Source organism: Amborella trichopoda, chromosome 11 (genome assembly GCF_054954075.1).
Source record: "Amborella trichopoda isolate Santa Cruz 75 chromosome 11, AtrichopodaSantaCruz75HAP2 v2.0, whole genome shotgun sequence".
NCBI classification, from domain to species: domain Eukaryota; kingdom Viridiplantae; phylum Streptophyta; class Magnoliopsida; order Amborellales; family Amborellaceae; genus Amborella; species Amborella trichopoda.
In genome coordinates this window covers 15053685-15060899 of record NC_142346.1, presented here as the reverse complement: position 1 = coordinate 15060899, position 7215 = coordinate 15053685, and positions in this window count along the sequence as shown.

The following is a 7215-nucleotide window of genomic DNA, read 5'->3' as shown; positions in this document are numbered from 1 at the left end:
AGAGAGAGAAAGAGAGAAAAAAGAGGGAAAGAGAGAGAGAGAAAAGAGAGAGTGGACCTAGAATGGGCTTGAACCTAGGTGCACTTTCATCGGTCCCTTTGCATGCACAAGAGAGAGAGAGAGAGAGAGATTTCTAAATCTTAATTCAAGGTTAAGGTCTAGAGGTCTAGGTACCTAGCTTAGATGGATTGGGTTAAGCTATGGTGTATAGGTACTAGGATATATTGTGTAAGGTAGGATGTTGGATAACTAAGGTAAGGTATAAGGTGTATGGATTAGGATTGGAAGCTAGAGGTTCTAAGGTGTATGGAAGCTAGCAGTCCTAAGGAGTATGGGATTAGGAGTTGAGAATCCTATGGGAATTGGAATTTTGAGATTTTAGGGAGTGTTGGGTTCCTAAGGGTATTTTCTCTCTCCAAAAAATGTTTCTCTCTTCTCTCATCTTGAGTCTTGAACTTGGAAGGAAAGCAAAAAGAACAAGCCTAAGCCTTAGAATTCTCAAGCCTTTCTCATTAATTTCCAACACTTTCAAGAGAGATCAAGAGTCTTCATTACAAATGTCTTGAGTTCCTTACAAAGAGCAACCACAAAAAAAGGGTGGAATGCTAACAAACTACCAAAATTATCAACAAAATACATATTTTATGAATTAAACTATTAATTTCGGTTTTGGACCAAATGACCAAAATACCCCTTAGCACTTTTCAACAAATGACAAAACCATCCATGCATGAGGGGTCTCTTGCCATTGCTAGGTGTTGAGAGGTTTTTCGGATACTTACAGTGATAATTCGAGTGATCAATCGTCATTTCTTCCTTCTATTTCTTCCTCTCTCTCTGCACTCATTTCTTACCTTGCACAATAACCGAGAGCCACGATAAACGTGTGGCCTCATCTCTTCCCCCCTTTCTCTCATTCTCATCGCTCTGTGGTCCCGTCTCTCTTTGCGATCTTCCTATTTATGCTTCGAGCGCAAACGCAACAAACTCGTGGCTCCGTATAGCATCCTGCTAACTGTCATACGCTCAATTCAATACCCTTCAAATCATCTTAAGAGTTCCAACCCTCGGACCGTCGCTCTAACTTCCTCTCTGTATAGTCGATTTAAGCCATGAGAAATACATACGTTATTTTCCTCACTCACTCGGGTGGAGTCTTCCTGACTCGATAGTCGAGAGGGTTCTAACTCTTTAGTTGCTCTGATTATCTGAGTGCATAACGTTTGCGCGGATAGGGGGATTCTTATCACTATTTCTCCCCTCGTTCTTTCTTTTGCTAGCCAGGCTCCCGTTTGAGTAAACCATTATAGAGGAATATCGTTGAATTCACATTGCAGTTTTCAACATAAGATAATAGGCTAACATATTTAGCTTGAGGAGAGTTCGTGTCCAAACCACGTTGGTAGACAACCAGAGGACTTTGTAACTGTTCTAAGAGGGCGAACTGCCCGGGCATGTCCCTGAACCCCCAAACGATGAGGTAGGGCCTAAACACACCCCCGTCATAAAATATTTCTCATTATTCGTTCATATCCTAACAAAGGAGAGCACGCGTGTGCACACCAAAAAAACGTGCAGCGTGCACAGACTCTCTGTGATTGTTTGAGAGACGATTTTATCCCGCTGCATGAGGAAAAAATCTGGCTCTGACCATATATGTGCCACAAAAAGCAGTCAAAGGACAAGCCCTTGCAGATTTCTTAGCTGCACACACTCTCTCAACTGATACTCCCTTAATTGATGATCTACTAGATGAAGAAGTATTTCATGTTGAAGTTTCATGTGATTGGAAAATGCATCTTGACGGGGCATTCCAATCCGAAAAAGCTGCTGCCACGGTGGTGTTCTCCACCCCTCTTGATGGCCTTGTTCCTCTATCATTCTCTCTCCTAGAGATAGAATTGCATAGAGAAGCAGAATATCTGGCGCTCATCATAGACTTAGAGACTACTTCCCATATGAACTTTAAATGCTTAAGCATTTATGGAGATCTAGAGTTGGTCATCAGGTAGCTCAAAGGGGTATATGATGTAAGGAAGGAAAATCTCAAGCCTTACTTCAATACTGCTAAATCATTAATAGTTGGATTTGAAGATGTTACTCTTAAACATGTACCACAAAGCCTTAATGGACAAGCAGGTGTGCTTTCCAAGTTGGGAGCAACAATTCAAACACCATTGAAGGGGCCTACACCAATATGGGTAGCTGAATGGAGATGTGTTGAGTTCGTTAAAAAACTGGACAATGAAGATGAAGTACAATCATTGAAAAAGTACTCTTCTTACCCATTCGGGTTATACATTGCAGATGAAAAAACCACACAAGCCTCATGCAGCTCTCAAGAATCTTCCTTGATTATAGAAGAACAAAAAGAAGGTGATGAAGAGTCAGAATTTCCAGACCATATATGTGTAGAAATGGAGCTAATAACAAATCTCCCTATCAAGGAGTATTTGAAGCATAACTGGCTTCTTGATGGTTAGATACCTCGATCTTGCCCTTAGGTCGAGGTGACCTGATGACATGGCTTCGGGTTCGATATGGACCCGGGACCAGAGACCACTCTTTCGTGAACTGTATGAGGAAGACACAGGCAGGAATACCAACCAGTGAGAGAGGAATTAAGGTGGGAGGAGAGACTTACGTCACCTGGGTCTGTAACGCACTCGGGCAAACTCGCGTGGGTGCCCTATTAGATCATGCTAGAATGCCCTCCGGTTTTATGACTAGTTCAAAATCGCTTCCTTTGACCTATTTCTTCTTTTCCTACAGCCATACACACACATTAGAATACAAGACAAGTGGTTGTGTACTCAAAAGACAGTGGAAAGATATTACGATGGAGTCCATGCCATATGAACAACCTTACGGCGTCTCCTTGACAAGGAACTATCAATACATATTTTACAGTACAGGGGGGAGATAATAAAAAGGTTAGATAAAGAAAATACATTAGAAGGAAGAGAAAGAAAGAGAATAAGGTAGAGAGAAAAAAGGAGGAAAAGACACAGATGGGGGCTTGTTGCCATCTGTGAAGACAGAAGAGATAGAAAGAACACAAATGACAGTTTATTATCGTCTATAAAGAAGGAAGAGAGAGAAAGAACACAAATCTATGAAGAGGGAAGAGAGAGAAAGAACACAGATGGTGGCTTGACTGCCGTTTGTGAAAAGAGAGAGAGAAGAAAAGAAAGAACACATATGACAGCTTGATTCTTGCTACCGTTTGTGAAGAGAGGAGAGAGAGAAAGATCATAAACGATGATTTACTATCATCTGTGAAGAGAGAAGAGAGATAAAGAACACAGACGATGGCTTGACTGCCGTCTGTGAAAGGAGAGAGAGAAGAAAAGAAAGAATATAGATGGCGGCTTGACTGCCGTCTGTGAAAGAAGAAAGAGAAGAAAAGAAAGAGAGAGAAAAGATAAGAGAGAACATAGGGATGGCAACGAGGCCCGCCAAAAAGGGTAGGCCTACGTCATTGCCCATGTGAAGAAAGAGAGACAGCAAGAGATTACAAGAATCAAGATGAGGCCCACCAAAAAAGGTAAGCCCACATCATTACCGTTGTGAAGAAGGAGAGACATAGAGAGTACAAAGAAGAGAGAAAGGAAAGATGAAGAGAGACGAAGGAAAGAAGAGAGGAGAAAGAGGAAAGAAGAGAGGAGAAAGAGGAAAAAAGAGAGGAAGAAGGGAAAGGAAAGGGGAGAGAGAAAGGAAAGAGAAGAGGAAAAACAACAAAAAAGAGAAAGAAAGGAGAGAAAAGATGAGAGAGAAAAGAAAGAAGAGAGGAGGAAAAAGAAAGAAGAAAGAGAATGAGAAGAGAGAGAAAGAGAACAGAGAGAAAGAGAGAGAAGAAAGAGAAGAGAGAGAGAAGAGGGAAAGAGAAGAGTAAGAAAGAAGAGAGAGAAATAGGAGAGAGAAAGAGAGAGAAGAGAGAAAAAAGAGAGAGAAAAAAGAGAGAGAAAGAAAAGAGAGAAAGAAGAGAGAGGGGAGATAAAGTTACGTAACGTACCCATCAAGGTATTCTCTCTTCTCTCTCTCTTCCCTAGACGTGACCCAAAACTTATAGCAAAAGGGATTTTTTATTGATTAAAAAGAGGGGGTCCTTTACATGTAGATGGCACGTTCTTATATAGAAGTGGGGCCCAAATATGGGTGGATGATTAAAACTTAATCCAATTGATAGAATTAACAGTTAAGTAAATTAAAGAAAATTAAGAAAATATGGGCAAAATGACGATTTTACCCCTGAATCAACAATATGTGAAATTCCAAACAGGTCCTTGCAATGGCCATGAAATCTTCACAATCTTTTGGAATCCGTTCGGGGTCCTTTTGGTCTTCATCCTGTCAAAATATTATCCATTTCTCGATCGGTTAGGGAAGACGATCGTTTTGATACCCTTTTAGAATATCGGATCGGACTCTCCGGCCATGATCATGACGTGGCAAAAACATGAAAAAACGTGCAATCTTAGATTTAAGATTCAGCTCATTTCTCAATGGTTTTTCATCAATTTCTTCATTGTAGTATGTCAAACATGTTGCCACGATCATTTTACAAAAAGAACTGCTCTATTTGATGTCTGGACGACCATTTTCCAAATTGAGAAACTTTGATTGGAGTTTGGATTCCTGTGGCTAGAATTACAGCAACTTCAGACTCATTGTGTATCGAATCTAACCATCCATCACGTGTGATATTCGGTTCAGATGAAACCTCTGATCTAATGCCCGTAATAGGTTTGGTTTGAGGTCAATCCGACTCGCGAGTGCCGTGATGTGGGTGTTTGATCGAGGAGTCATGTTGTTAGAAATTTCCTTCTTTGCTAGAAATTTCCTTCTACTTTTGGAAGTTTTATGGTGAACTTATCTCTTCGATTTCTCCTGGCTCGGGCCGTGTTATCATGCGTGCCGCATATCAAATCGACCGGATCGACGAGACGAATATGCTCCCAAACTTTGGGCTCGATCAGACCCGAGATGAGGGAGATATGGCCATGGAAAGTTTGGCCTCGAATTATGATGCATATTTTCCATTAATGGAAACTGGTTCACCGAGGGTGCACCGTAATAGTGTACGACCTACCAATTTTGGGTAATGTGGTCATAACTTGCTCCGAAAGCGTCGAAAGGCATAAAAAATTGGAACCCGGGGGCTTTCGAACATTCTGAATCCAATGGCGATGGTCTGGAAACCATTAGCATGATAGAGGTAGAATTTCCTGAAACTGTTTTGACGTTTGCACTGCTTAAAACTCGTTGGATTGTGACGAAACTTGGCAGGTGTTCTTAAGGTACTCTTATGCATAATCTCAGACCTTCTTGATCCATTCTAAAACTGTCAAAAATTTCACTTTCGGATCAAGGCTTATTGACCTACGGCTTCTGCAGTCCACAGGCATTTTAGTACATGTGGACCTAGGTCGCGAACTGCTCTCTCTTTAATCATATTTGAGATACAAGTGATGGAATATGACCTCATATAGCTTGCCCCGCCGAATGTTGTGCTTTGAGAGAAGTGAGAAGGGCAACATTCAGAATCAAAATTGGTCTTTCAAGTTTAGTTTTCTTCATGGACACCGATTCACACAAATGTCAAAGGGATACTCGTGCGAAGCTGCTACCTGGAGGGGCGACCAAGGTGCTTAAATGGTTGGGGACCTTGTTGTGGAGACTTGAGGGATGATTTTAGAGTCTACACCCCATTGGATGTACAAGATGCTTTTAGAGTCTTCACCCTCGTCGATTTTTTGTTTTGCTGCTACACCATGTTTGCTTTGACAAGTTGGGTACCTCTGTGGGCCCCATCCTACTGAGCCTAGTCAGGGATTTTTGTTGGCTTGTGCTGAATGTCTGGTCCGGCTAGGGAGGGATTTTGGCGAGGTAGTCTCGGTTTGCTTCACCCTGGTTGTTGTAGGCAGGTATTGACTTGATTTGACAGTTTCTTGCTTGTGTGGGATCTGGATGGATGATTTTAACGTCTACATGCCGTTGGACGTATGAGTGCTTTGTTTGCATCTCACCAGGTTTGACAGTTTCTTAGTTTTTTTGGTTTTGATAATAAGATATCCTACTATCGAGAATTTTTCTTGAAATGCTAGCTTAAGCAGCCTATGGTGACGGACGCTGTATCAACTTGCTTATTGGTCCAAGGGCCCTTTCACATTTTCGCTCGGACTAAGGGAAGTGGTACCGTAGAGATGGTTTTCACCAACCTCCTTTTTATTAGGCTCTTTTACCCACAACCTGGTGGCCATGTTTACCTTCTTTCAATTTTTACTCACGGTGTTCTTTCGAATTTTCACTGTGCCTAGTTTTTATATACAGAACTCTCTTACTCATCGTTTCATGACCATGCCCTTCCATCATTTTTACTCATGGCGTTCCCCTTTCAGGTTTACACCATGACCGTTTTTTTTGTTTTTATGCGGCGTGTTTAGGGTCATGCCTCCGAGACCTAGACAAAGTAGTTTAATGTCATGCGGTCAAGACGTGCAGTATAGTTTAAGGTCATATAGCTGGACCGTGACAGAAATGGATGACGGTTTGTGGAGGCCATAAGGTGAGTATAGCAGTGGTTTGACTCACTTGGGGTAATGGCACGAGACCGTCTATGAATGATGGATTGTGTTTGGATGGAAGGTGGATAATGGTGACCCACCAATTGACGGTAAGTATGGATGGTGGAATGGCTCACTGTGGTTTTCAGAGCGTGGGTTCGACTCACTGGGGAATGTGGTGAAATCTTGAAGGGTTATGGAAACTGACTCGCTAGGGAGGAAACGAAGGTGGTAAGAACTATGCATGGAGGCGTGTTTATGGTCATGCCACTAAGACATGGGCAAAGTAGTTTGGCATCATGCGGCCAGGACATATACTATAGTTTATGGTATTACAACTTGACCGTTGCGCGAAGCAGTTTAAGGTCATGCGGTCAGGATGTGCACTATAGTTTTGGGTCATATAACTGGATTGTGATGGGTTGTCATGTATGTGTATTGTCAACGAGGGGTGGACTCACTGGGAGATGTCAAATGGATGAGGCTCCATGAGGAGTGTTCCTGTGGATGGTGATCTGACTCACTGAGGATGAAATGACAATGGTTAGATGGTGATGGTAGCTCAGTGAAGGATGGACTCACTGGGGATTAGGAATTGGATATGACTCACTGGGTATAAAGGATTAAGGGACGAATATGATGCCAATGG